Here is a 26,255-nt window from a genome sequence, read left to right as displayed (position 1 = left end):
CATCAGACATGCAGCAGAAATCTCTGCCAGAGTCCTCATGTCTGCCATCTCTATCCGGCGCCATGCTTGGCTCCGTTCTGCTGACATAATGGAGGACGTCAAGTCAAAGGTTGAGAGCCTCGCCTTCGACGCTACCGGGCTGTTCAACGAAAAGACCGACTCCCATTTGGAAGACCTTCACAAGGCTAAGAGAACTGCTAAGTCCTATTCTGTTCAGACTCAATCTAGACAGCGACGCCCTCAATGGCGTAAATCTTATGGACAGTATCAATCTTCCCAGCAATACCGTCCTTACAAGCACCTACCTCAGCAGCGCTCTGGCCAGTCCTCTTCCTCTGTCCAGGGTTATCAGGGATACCGCCCTCGTCCTCCCCATCGCCGCCAACCCTTTAAGCCACCTGGCAGGAAACAAAAACAGTATCTTTGACTTTCGGCCCCCCCTTTTCACCCATTCACCACCTACCACCCGTCTTCAACCGTTTCTTCACAACTGGTCTGTCATCACAAACGACACTTGGGCTCTAAAAATTATTCAGCACGGTTACCAGCTGGAGTTTATAAGATCTCCTCCGCTAGGTCTCATAACTCATTCTCCCTTCGATTCCTCACTAGAGGAAGAAATATCATCTCTCTTGGAAAAAGATGCCATCTCTACAGTACCACCTCGCGACATACAATGCGGGTTTTACTCTCGCTACTTCGCTGTCTCAAAAAGCGGAGGAGGCATAAGGCCCATCCTCGATCTAAGACTCCTAAACACTTACCTGCGACCCAGGCGGTTTCGGATGCTCACCTTAGAGTCCATCATGCACTTGCTGAAAAAGAACAACTGGTTCGTCCTTATAGATCTAAAGGACGCATACTTTCACGTCACTATTCACCCCGACCACCGCAAGTTCCTTCGGTTCATCTTTCGGGACACGGTCTACGAATTCCAGGCCCTACCATTCGGTCTGTCCACAGCTCCCCGGACCTTCACCAAGGTCATGGCTCCGGTGGCAGCTTACCTTCGTCTCAGGGGCATTCACGTTTACCCTTACCTGGACGATTGGCTCGTAGTCTCCACCTCGCGAAGGCAATCCCTGAAAGACACAAAATTCATCCTGTATCTTCTCTCCAATCTCGGTCTCACTGTCAACAAACAGAAGTCTCAGCTCATTCCCTCCAAAACAGTTCAATACATAGGGGTCTGTTTGGACGCTGTAAAGGGTCGAGTCTTTCTTCCCCCAGAAAGAATACACAAGATTCGACGAGCCATCAGGAAATTTCTTCCCGGTGCTCGGGTGACAGCCCACCACGCCCAACACCTCCTCGGCCTGATGTCTTCTACGACGCCGGCGCTCGCGCACGCTCGCCTCAAACTCCGGTCGCTCCAATCTTGGTTTCTCACCCTTTTCGACCCCATGATGGACAGTCAAAGGAAACGACTTCGTGTCACCCCGGAGCTCACCAGACAGCTCCAGTGGTGGATGTACACACCCCATCTCACGGTTGGCCGGCCCTTTCGTCCACTCCGTCTCACCGTTCAAGTTACAACGGACGCCAGTCCGTCCGGCTGGGGGGCGCACTGCGGGCGTCGCTCCATTCACGCCCTCTGGACGCCACAGGAAGCCATGTTCCACATCAATCACCTGGAGCTGCTGGCGGTTATCAAGGCTTTCAAGTCCTTCCTTCCTCTCCTGCACGGCCGCGGAGTTCAGCTGGTGACGGATAACACTACCACAATGCATTATGTCAACAAGCAGGGAGGAACCCGCTCTCATTCACTCCTGTATCTCTCCATCCTCCTTTGGGAATGGTGTTACCGTCATCATATCTATCCAGTGGCCATCCATGTAGCCACGGAGGACAACACACTTGCGGACACTCTGAGCAGGCTTCATTATCAGACTCACGAATGGGAGCTGAACCCTCTGGTCTTCCAGGACCTTTGCCGCCAATGGGGGACCCCAGTGCTGGACGTGTTCGCATCCCCTCACAACGCAAAATGCTCCCGGTATGCGTCCCGGGCAGGTCTCGGTCACCACTCGCTCGGCGACGCATTCATGATTCCATGGAACCAGGGTCTCTTGTACATATTTCCACCGATCCCGTTGATACAGAGATCCTTGATCAAACTCCGACGTTCAATGACTCCGGCCATTTTCATTGCACCCTTTTGGCCTCGCCAAGTGTGGTTCCCCACTCTAGTCAGCATGGCTGTGGACTCAGTAACCCTTCCGATGTGGCCGGACCTACTGACCCAGGAAGCAGGCGAGGTCCTCCACCCCGACCTCGACACGCTCCATCTGACGGCGTGGAGGATCGTCCAGAAATTCAGGAGGTCTTGACCAACGCCATCAAGCCCTCCACGTCTCGCTTGTATGCCTACAAGTGGAAAAGCTTTCTGAAATTTACCCAGCAGAGGGATCTCGCCTCTTCCCCTGTGTCTCTGTCTACACTTCTGCAGTATCTCCGTTACCTCTTCGATTTCCACCTGTCTATCTCTACTATCAAGGTGTACCTGGCTGCGGTTGTCTTCTTCCAGCCCAGAGCTTCTCCCTCTTCCCGCTTTTTCTCCCATCCCACTGTCAGGATGTTTTTGAAGGGTCTCTCTAACCTCCGACCTCCCGTTCGTCCTCCACTCCCTCAGTGGTCCCTACATTTGGTTCTGCATGCCCTATCCAGACCCCCATTTGAACCCATGGCTACCTGTGACGTCAAGATGCTTTCTTTAAAAACGCTATTCCTGGTAGCTATTACCTCTGCCCGTCGAGCTAGCGAGCTGGCAGCTCTCCGTCATGACCAACCTTTTCTCCAATTTTTTAAGGACAAGGTTATGCTTTACCTGGACGTCTCCTTTCTTCCGAAGGTGGTCTCCGACTTCCACGTCAATCAACCGCTTATCCTGCCAACTTTGTTTCCGTCTCCGACTACTGACGTTGAACGCATGCTCCACATGCTTGATGTTCGACGGTCCTTAGCCTTCTATGTGTCCAGGACCAAAGACTTTCGCCTGGCCAACAGACTCTTTCTCTGTTACTTTGGCCCAAAGAAGGGCTGCCCGGCCTCGCCGTCCACGCTCTCTCGGTGGCTCGTATCGACCATCGCCCTCGCCTACGAGCTCAACCACAGAGATCCTCCACAAGGACTTAAAGCCCATTCTACCCGGGCTGTAGCCTCGTCGACTGCCTTACTCCGCGGCGTTGACCTGCCCGACATCTGCCGGTCCGCTACATGGTCCAATGCCTCTACCTTCATAACCCACTACAGGTTGGACGTGAGGGCAAAAGAGGAGACCAGATTCGGGAGGGCAGTGCTAGCATCGGCTCTTCAGTGACAGCCCACCATCCGGTTAGTAAGCGTGCTAATCACCCTTTGTGTGCATTCACAGAAGACCACGATGAAGAAAGAAAGGTTACTTACCTGTAACGATGGTTCTTCAAGTGGTCATTCTGTGAATTCACACAATCCCGCCCGGCCTCCCCTCTGTCTGTCTGTCACTGGCATCTCTATGACTCGAGGGCCTATGGCGGACAAATGGAACTGAGGGACGGTTAGGCTGGGCGTGCGCAGTAGGGGTAGTCCTAAACATTGTTACTTTTCTCTTGCAGCTAGAAAACGTTCCGAGAGGCCCAACGCTGGCGCTGGTATTAACCCTTTGTGTGAATTCACAGAATGACCACTTGAAGAACCATCGTTACAGGTAAGTAACCTTTCTTTCCTTATACTCTAAGCATTTTTATTAATTCTAACAATATACTTTACCTTATCACTTTATATTTTATAATTAATTCTCATTAACTTTATTAACTTTACATTAATCACCATTATGAAACTTATAAACACTTTAAACCATTCTTAGAGTCTAAATTTTTCTTTTCCATCTTCAATCGTTGGGTCATCTAGGGAGGGCATCTGCAGCACAGTTCTGAGTCCCTTTGACCACTCGAACCTCAAAGTCGAAGTCCTGCAAGATCAAAGCCCGCCTCATGAGTTTACTGTTGTTGGCCTTCATAGTCCTTAGCCACAACAGTGGGGAGTGGTCAGTACAGAGGATGAAATGTCTCCCCCAAATGTATGGTTTCAGTTTCTGGACCGCGAACAAAATGGCAAGACACTCGTTCTCGATGGTGGACAGGTGTCTCTCTTTCTGTAGCTTCTTGCTCAAGTAGGCAACCGGATGAAGGTCTCCGCCGTTGTCACTCTGGCACAGCACGGCTCCTAACCCGGAGTTGGACGCATCGGTGAAGACGGTACACTCACGATCGAAGTCTGGAGCTCGCAACATGGGGTTGGTGATTAACGCCTTCTCACAGCTACTGGACCACTGGATGTTGTCAGCACTCTTCTTGCGCGTCAGTTCCGTCAGTGGCGCTGCTATCTCGCTGAATTTAGGGATAAATCTCCTATAGTAGCCTATCAGCCCAAGAAAAGATCTAACTTTCTTCTTGGTGGTGGGTCTAGGCCAACTACTTATAACATTTACTTTTGCTTCCAGGGGTTTGATTATATCTCCCCCTACCACATGACCTAAGTACTTCATATCAGGGCTACCCAGCTGGCTTTTGCTTGCTTTCACTGTTAGCCCTACTACCTTTACTCTTTGCAGCACTTTGTCAACATATGGCCCTGTGTCTCTATATGGAGTTACTGCTTGTGGGGGTGCATCTCCTGTATCTAACTTGTGCACCACCCCCTTGGATAACCCAGGCTTGTTAGGGAAAACATGTTGGTACTTTGTAACCACAGCTTTTAATTCATTTAGCTGCTCTTGAGTTAAACCAATTTTAGTTGGGGCTCTCACAAGCACTAGATCAGCTCCAACAACACTCTCCAGCTGAGTAACCATGGAAACATTTCTCTGCAGGCTCTTTGCTGATACTGTAACAATTTCAGTCCCAGAGGGTGATTCCTGGCCTCCTGGTGAAAGTGTAAATGCGAAAGTACTCTGGACATGCTCTATTGACTGCACTCCATCTCCATATATCAGATCCCTGTCAGTCACAGATTTCACAGGGTAATCAGAGGTTAGTGTTGTACCATTTGTCAGGGTACTCGCTCCCTCTGGTCCCAATTATTAAGGTTTTCAGCAGAATAGGTCCTAATCCTGCGCATCAGGGTACCATTAAATTGTTCTGTTAACCCGTTAGATTGCGGATGATATGGGAAAGTACTTGAAGCCACTGGCAATGGTGCGGCTAAAAAATATTGTAAATAAATAAATAAATAAATATTTGTTACCCCATATTTGCCATAGCCTCTGCATGAGTTTTGAGGTGAAAGATATTCCTAGCTCAATCACTATCTCTGAAGCAAAACCCATTTGACTCACATAACTCAGCAGGGCATCAGCCACTGTATGAGTCTCAATATTACTAAGAGGAATATCCTCTGGGTATTGTGTGGCATGGTCCACAATAGTAAGGATAAACCTGTTTCCCCTTTCTGTGACTCTAGGCAACAGCCCTATAATATCCACGCCACTACATCAAAATGGGATAGAGATTACGGGTAATGGACACAACTTTGCCTTTGTTTTGTCCCGGTTATTACCCTGTCTCTGGCAAATATCGCAAATCTGGCAGAAACTTTTATTCTGCTTTCCTATCTCTGGCCAATAGAAGTTTTGCGTTATCCTTTGTTTGGTTTTATTGATCCCTAGATGTGCAGCAAATATGTCAGAATGTCCCCTTTCTAATATCATCTGGCAGTATTTTACAGGCACCACCAACTGCCTTTGAATATCTTCTCCCCCTTTTGAGGGGTTTACCAGTGTTTCTCTGTACAGTAGTCCCTGCTTAATGTGGAATCTTTCAGGTGTTTCAGGGGTTAACTGTATTCCAGACACTTTTTCAAAGCAGCTTTTTAAAGTGGGATCTGCTTGCTGTTCTTGGGAAAAAGTATTGTGTTGTGGCATATCAAGTGTGAATATCTCAGCTGTGTTTCTATTGTCAGTCATTTCTACCCCCTCACTGTCACTCTTCTCCTCAGCTGTCTCTGCTCATGTTGTGAACGTGTTATAACCAGAACTCTCTTAACATGCTCAATGAGGTCTGTACCAAAACAGCCGATGGCAACTGTGAGGAAATTCCTACATGCCAATTTCCCTGCCATCCCCGATAACGAATTGGCACTTCAGCCACAGGCAAGATAATAGTTTCTTGTCCTATTCCTTTCACTGCCATGTGTTCTTCTGGTAATATGTATTTGTGTGGTACAATGTCTGGATGACATAAGGGTCACCTGTGAGCAAGAATCTTTCAGCGCCATGTAGTTGTTATTTAAAATACCAATATTGTCCCCAGCCGTTTCAAATAATTTGTGATCCGTTCTAATCAAAAAGCAGTGCCTGATCTCAGCCAAAGGAATACTAGATTCACTCTCATCGTCTGGAGAAGATAGCTCTGCTGGCATTGCCATGGCTACTGACTGCTCACCTATTGTATCAACTTGTCCCTGCTGGACACAGAAAACAGCTTTAGACTTGCTTAAATTTACTTTCTGTGGTAAAAATTCTTTATTTTCTCTGCCTTTACCACACTGGGACGCAATGTGACCTTTTTCATTACATTTGAAGCAAATCCGAGCATCCCATTGTTCATTTCCAGTCCCTTTTACTACTTTGCCCTCCAAATTTTGCCCTCTGGCTTGGCTCTGTTCTGAGGCTTTTCCCACAAAATGGCCGCCAACCCTCTGCTGGTCTTTAAACTGCCCTCAAGGAGATTTATTAGAGTCCTCCCAAGTTTTCCTCACACTTTGCCCCCCAGAAAAGCTGGTTTTTCGTATCTGGGAAATGAAATCAGCAACCTCTCCTGCTTCTTTCAAATTCTTGGGTCGCTTGTCCTTAACCAAATATTTTAGTTCACCATGTAAGAGGGAATAAAACTGTTCTAATCCCATAATATCCTTCAGATCCTGAATTGTCTGAACCCCCTCTTGCGACAGCCATTTTTCCAAACATCTGGACAAGTTTGCCCCCAATTGTGAGTAGGATTCATCAGGTTTCTTAGTTACTGATCTGAATTTTTGCCTCAGATGTTCTGCGTTTATGCCATACCTGGCAAACACTAACTTTTTGAATTCAGGGTAATCTTTGATTAATTCAATTGGCATTTCCACATATATTTCAGCGAGGCCTCCACTAATTTGGGATCTCAATATAATCATCTTTTCAGACCCAATCACTTGGAAATCTTCACACGCTCTTTCAAACAACACAAGGAATGATTCTGGATCATCCCCTTTTCTAAAAGTTGGGAATTTCTTTAGGTCTGCTTTAGATAACTGACCCCCCTCAGAGTTGGAATCCCTATTATTATTATTGTTTTGATTTAACAATTCTAGCCTCCTGAGTTCAAAAGACATATGTTCTTTCTCTAGTCTTTCTTCCCTCTCCATTTTTTCTTTCTCTAGAGCAATCTCCATTTCCCTCTCCCTCAGTCTTTTCTCCCTTTCTCTCTCCTCAGCCTTGGCCTGCATCTCCATTTGTAAAGCCATTTTTTCTTTTTCTAACTGAAAGGCCCTTTCTTCAGCCTGGGCTTTGGCTTTCATCTCTAGCTCCAATCTCCATTTTTTTAAATTCTACTGGGTCTTCCTTTGAGGACTCTCCCTCCTGAGCTGAGGTAAATCCTTCCTCAACGTCCCCATTCTCACTATCTGAGCTGCCATTTCATATGGCCTCTGTTCAGCTTTCTTTCCCCTGGTCAAGGGCATTTTCCTTTTCTCAGGCTTATGTTCCCACTTACAAGCCTTGATTTTAAAACGTACACTTTTTTCCTGTCAGAGAGTCTGCTATAAAGTTGCTGCTCCACCAGCACTGGCAAGGTAGCTACTGTTACCAGGCTTCTGCTCCAGCTAGGCCTCCTGCCAAAACAGAATTTTCTTTTCTGTCTCAGGCACCAAATCTCAAACCACACACACAGCTTCCCCCTTGTCCCAGGTTCAGCTGCTTTTGAGTTCCCTCAGCCTCACTGCCCTTGGCTCTGCTTTGTCCTCTCAGAGTTTTCCCTAAACCCAGGACAAGCCAGCCAATCTGCCACAGCTTTTGCTTTGGGCAACTCTTCACAGAAATGGTCACCACAAAGCCTCCCTGTCTTTGCCCCAATCTGAAGCTTCTGCGCCCTCCTACTAGACTTTCTCCCCTCGTGAGAAAAGTCCTATGAAGTTACCCACGCTTTAGCTCAGATATCCTGACTAAAGACCCCTGCTCTGGGCACCTTTCCACACAAGGCTTCACTGGATCCCACGCATCCCACACACTGGACACCAATTTATTGTAACAGCCACCCTCAAACCTCAAAGAGTGGTTGCTACTTCACTTTAAACTCTGCTGCCACCAGCTTATCCTTAAAAAATCATAAGAGGACAAGTGTATCTTTTCAAAACAAAAACTGGTTTATTGATTACAGAAAATAAAAATAGTAAATCACTGGTAAAGATTCAATTAGACAATCACTGTTCTTAAATCACTGGCTCACACAGACTATTTCTCACTGACAGGCTCACTCACTCAATCTAACTAATCATTTTAAACTCTCACCTCAAATCTCTCATCTCCAATCCCTGCTCACACACGTGTCACCCCCCTTTTTATACTAGGTCCTCCCCTTAAGTTCCACCCTCCGTCACACCATTGGCTGATGACTCACTGCCCAGCTATGACGGACAGGTGATGTTATGTTTGCCCGTTACAATAATCTACTTTCCCCATTTGTCTAATTACTTCATATGGCCTTGCCACCGTGCAAATAATTTAGCATTCTCTTCTGGTAGCAGTAATAAGACCTTTTGGCCTGTCTTGAAGGTTCTTGGTGATATTTTTGAATCATATCTCCTTTTTTGCCCCTTAGCTATCTCCGCCACCTTCTTTAAATGTTCTCTCATTTCCAGAACATGTTGTACTGTTGGTTGAGAGTTATCTGTCCCGCTCTCCCATTTTTCTCTAATTAAATCCAAAATTCCTCGAGGGTTCCACCCATACATCATCTCAAAAGGGGAAAACCCAGTGGATGCTTGTGGTACTTCCCTAACTACAAACATAAGCGGTGCCACCAATAAGTGCCACCGCCGAGGTTTCTCCACTACCAATTTCCGTAACATCCCCTTTAAAGTTTTATTAAATCGCTCTACTAATCCGTTTGTTTGCGGATGGTACACTGAGGTATGTACTGGTTCTACATCCAAAAGCCTCCACATCTCTTTCAATTGAGGCTCATAAAGTTGCTTCCTTGATCTGTTAATATCTCTTTTGGGAATCCTAATCTGGTGAATCCTAATCTGGTCGAGGAGGCAGCAACAAAAGCCATCCCAAAGAAAAGGAAATGCAAGAAAGCAAAATGGCTGTCCAACGAGGCCTTAGAAATAGCAGAGAGGAGAAGGGAAGCAAAATGCAAGGGAAATAGGGAAAGTTACAGAAAGTTGAATGCAGACTTCCAAAGAATAGCAAGGAGAGACAAGAGGGCCTTCTTAAATGAACAATGCAAAGAAATAGAGGAAAATAACAGAAAAGGAAAAACCAGAGATCTGTTCAAGAAATTTGGAGATATTAGAGGAACATTTCGCGCAAAGATGGACATGATAAAGAACAAAAATGGTAGGGACCTCACAGAAGCAGAAGACATCAAGAAGAGGTGGCAAGAATACACAGAGGAATTATATCAGAAAGATGTGGATATCCTGGACAACCCAGACAATGTAGTTGCTGACCTAGAGCCAGACATCCTGGAGAGTGAAGTCAAGTGGGCCTTAGAAAGCCTGGCTAACAACAAGGTCAGTGGAGGTGATGGCATTCCAGTTGAACTATTTAAAATCTTGAAAGATGATGCTGTTAAGGTGCTACATTCAATATGCCAGCAAGTTTGGAAAACCCAACAGTGGCCAGAGGACTGGAAAAGATCAGTCTACATACCAATCCCAAAGAAGGGCAGTGCCAAAGAATGCTCCAACTACCGTACAATTGCACTCATGTCACACGCTAGCAAGGTTATGCTCAAAATCCTCCAAGGTAGGCTTCAGCAGTATGTGGACCGAGAACTCCCAGAAGTACAAGCTGGATTCCGAAGAGGCAGAGGAACTCGAGACCAAATTGCTAACTTGCGCTGGATTATGGAGAAAGCCAGAGAGTTCCAGAAAAACATCTACTTCTGGTTCATTGACTATGCAAAAGCCTTTGACTGTGTGGACCACAACAAACTATGGCAAGTTCTTAAAGAAATGGGAGTGCCTGACCACCTTATCCATCTATTGAGAAGCCTATATGTGGGACAGGAAGCAACAGTTAGAACTGGATATGGAACAACTGATTGGTTCAAAATTGGGAAAGGAGTACGACAAGGCTGTATATTGTCCCCCAGCTTATTCAACTTATACGCAGAATACATCATGCGGAAGGCTGGACTGGAGGAATCCCAAGCCGGAATTAAGATTGCCGGAAGAAATATCAACAACCTCCGATATGCAGATGACACCACTCTGATGGCAGAAAGTGAGGAGGAATTAAAGAACCTTGTAATGAGAGTGAAAGAGGAGAGTGCAAAAAACGGTCTGAAACTCAACATCAAAAAAACTAAGATCATGGCCACTGGTCCCATCACCTCCTGGGAAGTAGAAGGGGAAGATATGGAGGCAGTGACAGATTTTATTTTCCTGGGCTCCATGATCACTGCAGATGGAGACAGCAGCCACGAAATTAAAAGGCGCCTGCTTCTTGGGAGGAAAGTGATGACAAATCTTCACAGCATCTTGAAAAGCAGAGACATCACCTTGCCAACAAAAGTCAGAATATTCAAAGCTGTGGTTTTTCCTGTATTGATGTATGGAAGTGAGAGCTGGACCATAAAGAAAGCAGACCACCGAAGAATTGATGCCTTTGAATTGTGGTGCTGGAGGAGACTCTTGAGAATCCCCTGGACTGCAAGGAAAACAAACCTATCAATTCTAAAGGAAACCAACCCTGAGTGCTCACTGGAAGGACAGATCCTGAAGCTGAGGCTCCAGTACTTTGGCCATCTAATGAGAAGAAAAGAGTCCCTGGAAAAGACCCTGATGTTGGGAAAGTGTGATGGCAAGAGGAGAAGGGGATGACCGAGGATGAGATGGCTGGACAGTGTCTGCGAAGCAACCAACATGAATTTGACACAACTCCGGGAGGCAGTAGAAGATAGGAGGGCCTGGCGTGCTCTGGTCCATGGGGTCACGAAGAGTCGGACACGACTAAACGACTAAACGAACGAATCTGGTGAACACCTGCATTAATTCCCTTGCAATTACTTTAGCCGTTGTTGATCTTAGCGGTATCGCTTCAGGATATCGTGTGGCGTAGTCAATCAGCACTAAAATGTGGGTATGCCCACCAGCTGACTTTGTTAATGGCCCTACTATGTCAATGCCCACTCTATCAAAGGGATGATATACCAAAGGCATTGGTATCAAAGGGGCTCCCGGCCTGGGCTTGTTCTGTGTCATCTGGCATTCTTTACATGTCTTACAAAACTGTTGCATCTCCCTATGAATTCCCGGCCACCAAAACCATTTAGATACTCATGCTATCATCTTTTCCACGGCCAAATGGCCTGCGGTGGGTACATCGTGAGCCACCCTCAACACATCTCTCCTCCATTTCATTGGCACCACCAGTTGTCTCTCTCCTTCACGATCCACTCGATACAACAATCCCTCTTCCAATTCAAACCCATCCTCTCCTGGTGTAATGGACCCCACGGGTCGGGCCTCTCTTAATACCTTTTGCAGCATTTGATCGTCTTGCTGCCATAACCTCATGTTCTCTCTAGAGGCCTCTTTGAAGAAATCAGTTTCGATTTTGCTGGATTCGCAGTCTCCTACCAACTCTTCTTTGTTCTTTAATAGTTCACTTGGCCCTTCCCAATCACGTCCCAACAACATTTCTCGAGAAAGACCTGGTACAATTCCCACTCTCATTCGTCAACAAATGTCCCCAATTCGTACGTCTACCCATGCGGTAGCATATTTCTTTGAGTCCCGATGTATACATTTTACGATTAAATCATCCGGTATCAGTTCCCTCCAAATGGCACACCAATGTTTTGCTACATCCTGTATCTATTAACGCTCTCTTTACATGTCCATTCACTGTAGCCATTACTTCCCAACCTTCCCGTTCCGATCCCCTTATTTTAACCAGCTCATTATTCTGTCCTACCCATGAGCAGTCCAGTCTGGGACATTGCCTTTTCATGTGGCCGGGCCGGCCACAGTCAAAACATACAGGTTTTCCATCTTTGCCCTCTTTCAATCCTGTGCCGGGCTCAAATAGGCGATGGTCGTAGGTAATTGGGCAAACCGGTTTCGGACGCATCGGCTCAAACGGCTGCGGTTTCCCTCTGCCTATTGCCGAGAAGGTCATCGGACCACGCGGTGTGCTGCTGCTTCCAGTCGCCATCTTGTCCTGTGGGCGTGCCCTCTCCGAGGCTATCCCAGCATGCTCTTTGGTTCCCTCCTCCTCCGCGCAATAATCCTCAATCAAGCGAACCACCTCCTCAAGTCGTTTAGGTCTATTCCTTTGCACCCAGCTCTGCATATTAGCAGATAATGTTGAAATTAAATGCTCCATCACAAACATTTCCACTATTTCGTCTTTTGTCTTTTCTTCCGGTTTTAACCATCTGATTACGTTAGCTTTCATATGTTGACTTATTGGGCGCGGATGCATCCCTGGCTTGAATTTCAACTCTCGGAAGTTTTTCCTATATGCTTCTTCAGTTAAATTTAACGTTTGCAAGATAGCGCCTTTAACTATTTTGTATTGGGTTGCCTCTTTTGTAGATAGCATGTCTACTACCTCCTGTAACACCCCAGTCAAACACGGTATCAGTATCATTGTCCGTTGCTCTTTTGGCCACCCGGCTGCAGTAGCTACTCGTTCAAAGGTATGCAAATAGGCTTCGGGGTCATCTGTGGTGCTCATCTTTTGCATACGTATTGGAGAAGGTCCTGCCACCCATGGATTCTTTATCTCTTTTTGCTCAGTTTTATTTCTCTCCTCTCCTACATTTAATTGCAACAATTGCCGCGTCAATAACATTTGTTGTTCTGCCAAATTCTCTATTAACTTGGCTTGACGTTGAATCGTCTGACGTAGCTCTTTCATCTCTTCATTTCCCGCCGCTGGGGCCGCCCCACATTGGACACCACTGTGAGGAAGTTCGTCTTTCCCCTCAGGCGGCCCCTCCATTTCGGCAGGAAATTAAAAATATCTGAGTCTTAATAACTTTAACACTGTCAACTTTATTCTCACTTACATCCTCCTGCACATTCTTGAATGTTTCTAACGGTTTTAAACTCGGCAACAAGCCTTCACCAACAATGTCCAAACTTTGATTAAAGTCCCAGGGGGTTAACGGCGTGGGCCCCCATAAGGTCCCTTGGACTCCGGTCGAGGGGGTGGGAGGCTCCTCACCGCACAGATTGTCCCACAACATTTGTGCCTAACCCACCCCCTCTTGTCAGGGCCCTCGTCAAATGAAGCTGTCAACTGCTCCCGCTCCCGCAGCAGATCGACCTCCCTCAGCGCCACAATCATGTTCCATTCTTTTACAGTGATATGTTGAGGAGCTTCTTTTGGAGGGGAAGGATCGGGCAACAGGCCACCCACTTTTAAATTTGGAAAGTCTCAGATCAGTCCTTGGGTTCGGACCTTTTCAAATGCCCTCCATCGTTCCTCCCTTCCTCACATATTCCTCTACCACAGAACAAAACCACACCAGCCCTCCTCGTCCTTATATTCCTTCCCAACTGTCACCTCTGACTCCTCCCACTCTCCCTCAGCCAAGCATACCTCCAACTTCCCCTCCCCCTCTCTGTTAACGCTTTTCATCTTCACTTTCCCTGCCAGCCAGTTGTTCCCTTTCTCCATCATTGTTTTTCGCTTTTGCTTCTGCGGACGGCTCACTCTTAATTTCTACACCTTCACACGAACTTAATCTGTTCCGAAAGGAAGTTTGCAAGTCGAAAAGTTCTTAATTATTTTATTTATTTTATTTATTTATTTGATTTATATCCCGCCCATCTGATAAATCTATACCACTCTGAGCGGCTTAAGTCAAATCAGCATTTCCCATAGGAATGCATTGAAAACCTGTTAATCTGTTCTGGCTGTTTTTGGTTCTTAAGTCGAGGGGTGGTTTGTAACTCGAATCATTAGTTCCCATAGGAACTAATGCAAGACCGGTTAATCCGTTCCTACCACTAGGAGCAGAATTTTTTTATTTTTTTCCTTTTAACCTAAGATGACTTAGGTTTTAAAAAAGGAAAGAAAAGAGGGAGGGAACAGACACCTTTTCAACAGAACACCTTGGAAAGCACCTTTTCAGCCAAGACAAGCACTTTCTGAGAAAAACCAAGCACCTTTCAGACAACAGATCACCTTGAAAAACACCTTTTCAATCAAGACATGCCAATACAAGCACCTTTTTGGGGGAAAGGGGGCAGCAAAGGAGGGAGGCAACACCTTTTAAAAACCCCCAAATCAAAAATTTTAAAAAACCAAAAAAATAAAAATACAGTCCATATAGCACTGTACCAGGCAATACCACGCAATACCAGGCTGTCTAAAGATTGACTTCAAATCCACTCTCAAAACACTAGGAAGGGAGAGGAAGCAGACGGGAACCCTCTTCGCTGGCCAACGGTTAACTGAAAGTTCAAATTTCGTGCTTTCCCCACCTCCCACACGTTTTTTTTCAGTTTGTAACTCGAATCTAAGTTTGTAAGTTGAGTCAATAATTTTCTATCAGACTGGTTTGTAAGTCGAAATGTTTGTAACTAGGGCCGTTTGTAAGTCGAGGGTTGACTGTATTTGAAGATCTGTACCAATAGCTTTTTCCTCACACCTGTAAGACTGTCTTACATATCATTAGTGTCATTTAAATGCAACATCGGTAAAGCACTGGCTTGCTGCCTTCTGGAACAGGGTTTCCGTCTGCTCCACTCCCTTTGAAGTACATCCAGTCACTCTAGCACCGTCAAACTCCAGCTCCATTCCAACTTCAGCTTTGGCTTTTAATGTACTTCCTCTCCTCAGAAATCTCCTCTGGGTGCATAACCCTGTTGAACATTTGTGTTCATGTATTCTCAGGACATAAGCAGAGTTCGGTGATAGTAGCTTGCAAAGGCACTATAACACAGAGAGAGTAAAATTCAACTCCGTCTATTTACACATACAGTGGTGCCTCGCACGACAAATGCCTCGCAAGACAAAAAACCTTGGAAGACAAATGGTTTTGGCAATGGGGCTGATGACTCGCAAGACGAATGTTCCTATGGCCATGTTTCACAAGACGAATGTTTTCCGTTTTTTGTTCCTGCCTCGTATTTGCTGATTTTTAAATGTTTTTCTATGATGTTTAAAAAAAGATTTATTGAATTTTTTTAAATCATCTGTACAATATGTGTGACTTTAAAGAGCACTTAATAAACCCTTTGTAAACCAAATTTGACTTTGTTCTGACTTTTTTTTGCCCATAGGAACACATTAATTAGATTTCAATGCATTCCTATGGGAAAGCGCGTTTTGCAAGATGAATTTTTCACAAAACAACATTAACCACGGAACAAATTAAATTCGTCTTGCGAGGCACCACTGTATACAGAGAGCATAGACATTCATTTGGGAGCATAACATGACATGATACAACACGTAGCATAGAAATAAGTGATCTGACCTACAGCAGATAAGATGTCCCCTTTATTTATTTATTTAATTTATATGCCACCCACACTACCCAAAGGTCTCTGGGCGGCTTACAACATTTAAAATACAGTAGAAATTCGTAACAATTAAAATACAATTAAAATACATATAAACATTGCCATTGGACCCACAGCTAATATTATTCCAATTAAAAGCCTTCTGGAACAGGAAGGTTTTGACCTGGCACGGAAATGTCATCAACGTCGGCACCATATGAATTTCAGTCGGGTGGGCATTCCATAGTCTGGGGGTAGTTCCCGAAAAGGCCACCCCTCTTACCTCCTTAGGGGAACGGCTCTTTCAAAAGGGCCCCCTGGCTAGATCTTAACTGCCAGGTAGGCTATATGGAAGGAGGCGGTCCTTCAGGTATCCAGGGCCCAAGCTGTTTAGAGCTTTATATGTCAAAACAAGCACTTTGAATTGGGCCCAGGCAGCAACTGGTAGCCAATGTAACTTATACAGAATCGGCTTGATATGTTCCCTGGCGGCTGCACCACTCACCAGCCGCGCAGCTCGATTCTGGACCAGTTGCAGTCATCAGACCATCTTCAAAGCCAGCCCCACGTAGAACTCAATGCAGTAATTTATGCGACATGTTGCCAGTGCATGTGTAACTGTCGTGAGACTCCACTCATCCAGGTAGGGCCGTAGCTGGTATAATTTCCGCAGCTGAAGGAAGGCGCCCCTGGCCATCGAGTCCACCTGGACAAATACCTTTTATACATTTTTGGGACCAATCCCAAAATACGTCATTTTATCCAGCTGTACAACATCAGGTTCTAAACCTATTATTATTATTATTATTATTATTATTATTATTATTATTATTATTATTATTATTATTATTATTATTATTATTATTATTATTATTATTATTATTATTATTAACACAGACAAACATATGAGACATACAAAACATATATGCGCGGAGGTGATTTTCATACAGTCATATCCAATATATAGTTCTGACTACATAAGCCATATTGCCCTACCAACATCTTTAAACCATATTATATTCTCCACTCTGTATATATATGTATATATATGCATATATATTTCAAATCAGTGCTTCTGATATTAAATTCAATAAAAGTCTTCCTAATTTAAAATGATTAACGTAATATATTATCTAAAAATATAATCTTAATCACATAGTATATTGTAATACACATATATTTATCTTTCACTCAACAATTTCTCCTATTGTTTTTAATATGAAACAATTCTAGTTTAAAAGTTATATATACTTATCTCTTACATATATAGATGAAAGTCCAAAGTTCTAAACAGTCTATCTTAATATATAGCCTTGACTACATAAACATATTATAATTCATATATACTTACTATCTCTACATGCCTATCTTACAATCAATAATATCTAATATTATATTCAACATGGACATTTCTAATTTAATAGTTATATGTACTTATCAATCACTTAAACCAAAGAGAGACCAGAATTGCTGACAAATTGATTTATATATTTGTGTGTATCTTTCAATCAATAATTTCTGTTTTTATATTCAGGAAGGAGATTTCTCATTTTTTAATTATACTTATCAGCTCCACATATACAGTGGTGCCTCGCTGAATGACATTAATTCGTTCCAGCAAAATTGCTTTAGAACAAAAACATAAAGCGAAAATAAAGCCATTAAAACTCAATAAAACACGGTTAATGCGTTCCAATTGGCTAAAAACTCACAGTCCAACGAAGATCCTCCATAGGGGTGGCCATTTTCAGGTGCCTTGCAGCGAAAAATGGCTCCTAAACACAGCGGGGAGCCATTTTGAGCACCCGGTGGCCATTTTGAAAACCCAATGATCAGCTGTTTTGATCATTGGGAAGCAAAAATCGGTTCCCGAAACAGGGGACCGATCATCGTGCAGCGAAATTCCCCCATTTAAACCATCGTTTTGCGATCACTTTTGCGATTGCAAAAACCTCGTCATAATGTGGATTCATCATTAAACGAAGCAACCGTTAAGCGAGGCACCACTGTAAACTGGAAATCCCAAATTGCTTACAGTGTTATAACCTGAATTAATCTATCACACCTTTTTTTACCTGTTTTAAAGTGCTATCAATTGAATCTCTTAAACCATTTTCTCTCCAATTTACTGATTTTATCCCACTATAATTATCATTTTGCCTTTGAAGCCAATCATATATGTCTAAACTTTAACCAGAATTTTGTACCCAATTCCAACCTCATTGCCTTCACACTTTCCTCCTTTAAATTCTCTTCTATCTAACAAGTATAATTTTTGAGTAATCTCATTAGTATAAATCCCCAACTCATCCACCTGACCCTCCCTTCCATACAAACTCATTATTTTACCCTCCCTTTTTTTGGAATTTTAGCCTCCTTTGATCTTAAATCTAAAGTCTCTCTCTACTGCTGCTTCCGCTGCTCCAATGGACTGGGCTTCCATCTTCACATTGTCCCCCTTTAGATTAAATCCTGAAATCATAGCCTTTATTTCAGGGATCTGGGCCTTCATATGCTCCTTAATTTGATTAATGTTTATTTGAAACTCCTGTATATAATTCTTGAAGGAATCTTCCACTGTGAATTCTGATGGGCTTGTATATTAGGCAAAAGTCGTGGTCTCTGCTTTTAGAAAGATGCTTTCCACTACAGACATAAAAAAAGTTGTTCTGTTTTCTCCAAAGCCCACCAAACCAGCTTTTTGTTTATTCTTTTCCCCAGCCAGAAGCCATAAAGCAATATGAAAAGAGCAGATCAGAAATTGCTGGAATGTTCAAGACTAGGAAAATTGTTTCTAGCTTCGGACATAATTTAGAAGAAGAAAGGTGTGGCTATGTACATAAAGAATGAACTGGAACCAAAACTAATTTTGCCTCAGACAATGCAAGGATATTAATGGTGGAAATCCAAAGAGAATCAAAGAAAATACTAATTGTTAATATTTATGCACCAAATGCAACTGAAGAATTTTTTAAAAAAACAATTGCAATTAGTAGGCATCCTTCAGTCTCGAAAGACTATGGTAACATGCTCTGTATGGAGGACTTGGAGCAGCATCTGGTGTGGCTGAGGAGGCCAATTCAAGAGTTGCAATTTCTTCCACACTGAAGACAAATCCATTCTGTCCCATGTCCAGCTCCCTGGTTTTGCTGCTTTTGTGACTTCCTCTTTGCCTTGGCCTGCTGGACAAGGGTCTCTTCAAATTGGGAGAGGCCGTGATGTAACACCTGCCTCCAGGCTGAACGCTCAGATGTCAGAGTTTCCCATCTGTTGAGGTCTATTCCTAAGGCCTTCAGATCCCGCTTGCAGATATCCTTGTATCGCAGCTGTGGTCTCCCTCTGGGGCGATTTCCCTGCACTAATTCTCCATACAGGAGATTCTTTGGAATCCGACCATCAGCCATTCTCACGACGTGCCCAAGCCAGCGTAGACATTGCTCTTTCAATAATGTATGCATGCTGAAAATTCCAGCTTGTTCTAGGACTACTCTATTTGGAACTCTGTCCTGCCAGGTGATACCAAAAATCCGTCGGAGGCAACGCGCATGGAATGTGTTCAGCTTCCTCTCCTGCCGGGCACAAAGTGTCCAGGACTCACTGCAGTACAGGAGTGTGCTCAGGACACAGGCTCTATAGACCTGGATCTTGGTATGTGTTGTCAGCTTCTTTTTGAGCCATACTCTCTTTGTGAGTCTAGAGAACATGGTAGCTGCTTTGCCAATGCGTTTATCCAGCTCGACATCTAGAGAGAGGGTGTCAGAGATGGTTGAGCCAAGGTACACAAAGTCATGAACAACCTCCAATTCTTGTGTGGAGATGGTAATAGATGGAAGTGAGTCCACACCCTGGCCCATGACTTGTGTTTTCTTCAGGCTGATTGTTAGTCCAAAGTCTTGGCAGGCCTTGCTGAAACGATTCATGAGTTGTTGGAGGTCTTCAGCAGAGTGGGCAACAATGGCTACAAATAAAGACTATAATTATCACTGTGTGGTAGGGGATTTTAATGCGATTTTTGACAAAGAACTGGACACAAAAACAGACAAATTAACAAAAAAGAGAGAGTAACAATCTCAAGAAAGTTTTTACAACTCATGGAAGAAATAAATATTATAGATGCTTGGAGGATATATAACCCAAAGACAAGAGATTATACTTTTTATTCTAACAGACATAAATCATGGTCAAGAATTGATACATATTGGATCTCAACAAGCTTAATGAAAGAACTGGAGCAAATAGACATTTTACCTAATATATTTGCAGACCACAATCGAATTTCATTACAATTCGGTGGCAAATCAAAAGAATTTATTTGGAAGCTTAACACTTCACATCTTAAAAAATGAGGAATTTATTAAGCAAGTAAAAGAGGACATGGATTTCTTCATCAAACAGAATATGAGGCCGGAAACACCAATGACAATGGTTTGGGAGGCAAGGAAGGCATTTTTTTCGAGGAGTAAGGCAGATAACAGAGCCAGAAGTGTTATCTTGCTCCATTATAGGGACAAATATCTTGCTCCGTTATAGGGATGTGGTGGGTCTGCAGGTTAAACTGCAGAAGCCTCTGTGCTGCAAAGGTCAGAATACCAGCCGTCATGAGATCAAATCCACATGACGGAGGGAGCTCCCATCACTAGTCTCAGCTCCTGCCAACCTAGCAATTCCAAAGCATGCAAAATATGAGTTGATAAATAGGTACCACCACGGTGGGAGGGTAAACGGCATTCCATGTTTAGTCGCGCTGGCCACGTGACCACGGAAACGGTCTTTGGACAAACGCTGGCTCTACGGCTTGGAGACGGGGAAGAGCACCGCCCCTAGAGTCGGACATGACTGGACTCAATGTCAAGGGGAACCTTTACCTTTACCTTTACCTTGCTCCATTGGTGTTCTAATAGACTATAATAGTGCTCTTCCAGATTGTCCTACTCTGGCATCTTTAAGCTTTTGTTATTTTTGGTATTATTTCTCATATTAATAATATTTCCCAAATTATCATTTATTTAATTGTGGAAAAACTTTATGCATAGTTCTCTTATATTTCATCTACCACACAATACCTCTTATTATATTATTTCATCAGTGCCCTTCGGGCAGTCAGTTGGCAACGGTGTCATTTGTTATGCTTTATTTATTTTTAATGCAATTTTATTCCTCACTGTATACTATGGTGACTCCTTTTTTAAAAATGAAGATCCATGCAATCTTTTGGCCTGTTATTTCAATGTGCTTTAAATTGATTTTGTTTTTCCATGGTTCTAGTTCAATGATTACTTTCCTGAAAACTGTGGGAGCAAATTAAAATAGCAAGAACAGAGCACATTTCTTTCAGTACATTTAATTAGGGATGCATCAGGAGCTCAAAAATTTGTGAGCTTCTAATGAGAAGAAGCGGGCAACTGCTGATGGGACCGCAGAAACAGTCTGCCCCCAAAACTCGCTGCAGGCAGCAGCTCACCCCAAATGTGGGGGTGGTTTTTGTTTTCTCATTTCCTCTCCAAAACAGAAGCACGGCCGTGCCCTTTGCTTTGAATGCAAACTGCCCCTCTTGGCAATTGGTTTGAGCCATCGTCTCTCCCAGTGATATTCCTGGGGTGTCCAGGAATGGTAAGGGGGTGGAAAATTGTGTGTGGGTGGGCATGTCACTCAGTGAAGATCTATCACCCACCCCTTCTACAAAGGACATCCTATCCAGACCCGGGGGTGTGGCTAACTACCATCCCATTGATTCCAACGCAAAAAAACAAGGTTCAGCTTGGCTCCACCCCCAGAGTGTTTAGCAAAAAGGGGACCAAAAACCCCAGCACAGTTCCAGGAGATCCCGGAGGGGGGGCGGCAGCGGTGGTAGCCAGGTCTGCTGAAGAGAGATGGGCACAAACCAAAGGAGGTACCAGAAAGTTCATCAAAAATTGCTGGTTCATTGGTTTGGGTTCATCAAAACCGACAAACCAAAATGAACCAAACCAACAAATTGTTTCGAAGTGATTTAACAAATGACCTGGCTTGTTTGTCCCCACCTTACAGCCTGCCACTGTTGGCCCTTGTGCCGCCCGACATCATGCTGCCACGTCCTCCTCCTATTCCTCCTCCACCACCACCACCATCTTCAGAGACAGCCTCTTGGCATCCTTTCTTGTAGCTGAGCCGGCCTCTTCTGCACCTGCACCTGCCTAGCAGTGTGCAGAAACCACCACCAGGCTTCTGGGAGCTGGGCCTGCTATCTCTGGGCATACACCGGGGTCCCAGTTGATCAGGGAGATCAGCTGGGGCCAACATTCCCTGTAAGCTGCGTGGCACTGGATCAGGGCTGCCCATTTTGCTTCTGGTCACGGCTGGAATGACGATGGCGGAGGAGGAGGAGGAGGGGTGGCCGAGGGGATGAGGCATTTAATTTCCCCTCCCCATAGGCACAACCCTTTTAAAAGAAGAAGAAGCTGTTTGTTGTTCCTTTAAAAAAAATCAAAAAGTTTGTAGTTTGTGGGTAGCCACGAACCACCACAAACTGTGGAGCCTGCTGAGGAGGGGTAGAGCCTGGGAGCATTTGGTGGGGGTAGGTGAATTTAAAAGGGGATTTTAAGCTTTCCCCCTGAACCTGAACCCATATCCCATGCTAAGCTGCCACTTCCTGTCTGCATGGGTATTCAGAGCTGAGGCTCAACCGAGATGTTGTGAAGAATACACCTTCTTTGTCAATAACCCTTGTTCCCGCTTTTCACAAATGGATGTCTTCAGAGTTATGTCCTTCTGCAGTCAGATTTCCAAAGAAATGGGCAATGAGAACACAGGGCACACTAAATACAAGACGCGGAGGTGAGGGAAACCACACGCTTTAGTAAACAGCTCTTTTTTCAACCTGCAAGGGAGCACTTCTCCTAAAAAGGTGCTCAACATCTCATCTAGTTAGAACCTTATTTCTCTTCCAAGAAAGAAAAATGAACACCTTTATTCTTGCATGCTAAAAAATCAGTTCTCAGGAGCTCAACAGGGAACTTAATTCCCCAGAACAGCAGGATCAAATAGAAAGCAGAAAGTAAAATTGCTTAAAGAAATGATAAAAGGCAGATATTAGAAGATCATGTTGGAAAGAGGAGGTGGTTTGAATTTCAGAAAAGGTTGGAAACTGGTCCCGTGGGAATTAGCTTTGCACAGCTGACAGGATGATCAAACGTCTTCAGGTGGGGATGATTGAGGCCTGAAAATCCTGTGGGACAGCCCCGACCCCCCCCCCATGGCTCAGCGGGTCCTGACCACAACAAGGCAATAATTCATTACAAGTAGGGTAGTTGCTGGTAATGAGTAATTTGAGGATAACAAGGGTGTAATAAAGAATGGAATTACTGGTGTTTCCTTCTAATCAATTACTCCTAGACTGCTATTCTTAGGCTCTCCTTCCTTCCTTCCTTCCTTCCTTCCTCCCTCCCTCCCTTCCTTCCTTCCTTCCTTCCTTCCTTCCTTCCTTCCTTCCTTCCTTCCTTCCTTCCTTCCTTCCTTCCTTCCTTCCTTCCTTCCTTCCTTCCTTCCCAAGACATTTCTGGCTCTTTCTTTGTCCAGATGGGCACAGCACCAGGTCTCCTCCATGGGTTCAGAGCTGCTCTTTGACTTCTCGGTGAATGACTGTCCAGGAATAACACCGTGGACATCTTCCAGCCAGTACGGTCTTGCCATGGCATGGTTGTGATTGTGCAATTTTTCTCATGCACTTGGGAGGCAGGTTGGGGCTCCCCACTGCATGCCCAGTCTTGGGTCTTGTCCTGTTTGCAAGGACTAGTCTTGCAACCTGTTGCACACTCGCACCCGTGATGTGACTCTGGAGAGGAAAGCTTACCTGGTGTCCTTTCTGCTCCAAGCCAGATGCCACCCTCTCCCCAGCCTTTCCCCAGATTCAGCCTCTCCCCCCTGTAGGAACAGGCTGTGCCCCACTCTTCCAGCCTGCCTTATTGGCCTCGAGAGATTTCATTGCCCCCCCGGCCCCGCCATCTTTCCATCCCATCGCACATGGAGCTCCTGTCCTTTGTGTCCCAAAGAACAAGCCAAACCTCATAGAAGACATGCGTTGACGGAAATGAAGAGATACTTTTTTGATGGAGCCTAACAGAGAACAGACCCCTGTCATGGCTCCAGTATGTCAAAGACATGGGAAGTATGAACTCCTGGATAGCTCAGTGCTTTAAGTAGGGGGCCAAGGTTGGGGGTTCAATCCCCCCCCTCGGGCTTCCTGGACTTGATGATCCCTCAAGGGTCCCTTCCAACTCTTCCCTTCTGAGAAGATGATGATGGTTAATGCAAAGGCTTGCAGAGTCCAGCCACTTGCTGGATTCAGAGATCTTGCCCACCTGGGGCTGCTGTGGGGGAGTCTGACCTCCCTTTGGCCATCATAAGGCTAGGCTTGAGCTGGACAAGGGGGCTGGAAACACCCGTTTGTTTTACATCTGCCGAAATTGGGTGGGGCTTTTGCGGGTGCAGACGGTGGGCTACAGCGGCCGCTACTGATTTTGTCACTTTCATGGAAATGAATAATCTGCTGCTCAATTTTCCATTACTGGGAGGAACGGCAGCCAAAGGCTCCTGCTTCCGTGCCCCAGGCGTGGACCTTGTGGTGCTCTACAGTTGGCCAGTCCATAAGAGTTCAGAATCAACTCGCTTAAGCGGAGAACAAGAATGCAGAAGCCGCAGAAATTGCAGAAATCTAAGCACAGGAGCAGAAGGGACGTGGTGGCGCTGTGGGCTAAACCGCAGAAGACTGTGCTGCAGGGTCAGAAGACCAAGCAATCGTAAGATCGAATCCACGTGACAGAGTGAACGCCCGTCGCTTGCCCCAGCTCCCGCCAACCTAGTGGTTCAAAAGCATGCAAATGCGAGTAGATAAATAGGTACCACCACGGTGGGAAGGTAAGGGCATTCCGTGCCTACTCGCGCTGGCCACGTGACCACGGAAACTGTCTTCGGACAAACGCTGGCTCTATGGCTTGGAAACGGGGATGAGCACCGCCCCCTAGAGTCGAACACGACTGGACAAAAATTGTCAAGGGGAACCTTTACCTAAGCACAGGAGCAGCTAGTTAGCAAAGGAAAATCCACTAGGTGGTGGAATAGCTGCTACCAAGCCACCTCTTTGACTGACACTGGCTTTCTACAGTGGCAACTGTCGCCTCTCTTCACTGGCCCAGTCGACTGCCCAGAGAGGTCCCAGGACTCCGTGGGCCTTCTCTCAGGAACAAGAAACATCAAAGGAAGGAGACTGGAGACGTCATGTCTAGGTTAGAACACAAGATCCATGGATGGCAAGGGCTTCATCATTCTCCCACCCTGCAACCCCACTCCAGAGACTAATTCTGCCCCCCAACTCCATCCCATTTTCCTGGTAAAGAAGTCCCTTTTTAAAACCGCTGAGTGGCCTTTTGCCCAAGCATCCTCCAGCCGGGGCACAGTTCCACTTGAGGGCTCATTGGTTTTGTTTGGAAGGAAACAGAAAAGCCTCCCCACTCACACACACACACACCCCCGGCTTTTCTCTGGGAAGCCCGTGACCGCATGTTCCAGCTTTGTGTCTCTCCACTGATGGACGGGTGGGTGGGTGGCGTTTGATGTTGGGGAGACCAGCAGCCGTCTTTAAAGGCGGGCCATTAACATGATTGTAGCAGGAGATGTTCCCATGCAGGCAAGCCTTCAGGTTCTGCAGAAGTCTTCATCAGGCTGGTTCTTGCAAGGGTGGGCAATGGAGTTTGGGTGGGTGGAGGGATCGGAGTGACAAAAAAGCTCCCCCAGCTCGTCCTCCCTCCCTGTGGAAGCCACAGGATTCCAAGAAGGAGCCAGGGAACAGGATGCACCTGCCTGTGGTCTGGCAGAAGGAAGGGGTGAAGAGGCCCCCTTGGCTGCCAGTCATTCGTGGAGTCCACCTCAGTTGCCCTTTGGGGAAGCCCCCTGCTTTGCCCAGCCTGAGGAAAGGTTCCCTCCCTCCAGATGTGGAAGCTCCCCAATGGATAGCATTTTTGCTGCCTCAAAAGTCATTCTGAGCCACCCCTGTTCCCAGATCTGGCACCTGGGCCATACCGCTTGGAACGACCGCCTTGATGTAGAGGCAGCGAGGGACGTGGCTTCGCTCAGTGGCTTTGAAGACTGCGCGGCGGGGCTTTGAATCCAAGTGACTGAACTGTCTTGGATAGTTTTGACCCTGACCCTGACACATCTGGCCGGAAGCATTTGGGAGGCTTCTTCTGCTTCGTTCCCCGTGCCTGAGGAAGGATCCGACTGGACTGGGTGCCTCCTCTGTTTTTCCCATTCCCGGAGGGGGAGGGGGGTGTCCGTAAAAGTAAGACCCACTGAGGAATGATGCAAAGTTTTTGCTTTTCTGCCTGGGCTTCAGTTCATCTGTCCTCCAGCTTTCCTGTACGTTTAAATAAAGTCACCTTTGTTTGCAATATAAGGCAGCCAAAGCAAATTGATTTTTGCTGCTTGGCTAAGTGGGCCAAGAGTTAAACCCACTCCCCACAAAAAACACCCTTTCTTATCTTGCTCCTTTCTTTAATTCCCACCTTTCTTTCTTCCTT

The 26,255-nt window shown here is 45.5% G+C and overlaps 1 protein-coding gene across 3 annotated transcripts in view; it reads left to right on the top strand.

The window, feature by feature from the left end:
- The window catches only part of LOC140706537 (uncharacterized), a 52,402-nt gene extending 31,486 nt beyond the window's left edge, over positions 1-20,916 (top strand). The window contains exon 4 of one of the 3 annotated variants that reach the window (XR_013541152.1): positions 18,427-20,916. The gene's annotated coding sequence lies outside the window, so the exon portion shown is untranslated. Of the gene's footprint in view, positions 1-15,094; positions 15,451-18,426 lie in introns of those variants that run through there. The other 2 variants (XR_013541153.1, XR_013541154.1) reach the window with 2 other exon arrangements.
- Positions 20,917-26,255: the final 5,339 nt, after the last annotated feature.

This window comes from Pogona vitticeps, chromosome 1, assembly GCF_051106095.1.
Source record: "Pogona vitticeps strain Pit_001003342236 chromosome 1, PviZW2.1, whole genome shotgun sequence".
NCBI lineage: Eukaryota > Metazoa > Chordata > Lepidosauria > Squamata > Agamidae > Pogona > Pogona vitticeps.
The sequence above is the reverse complement of the archived record's forward strand: the minus strand, read 5'-3'. Positions and strand labels throughout refer to the sequence as shown.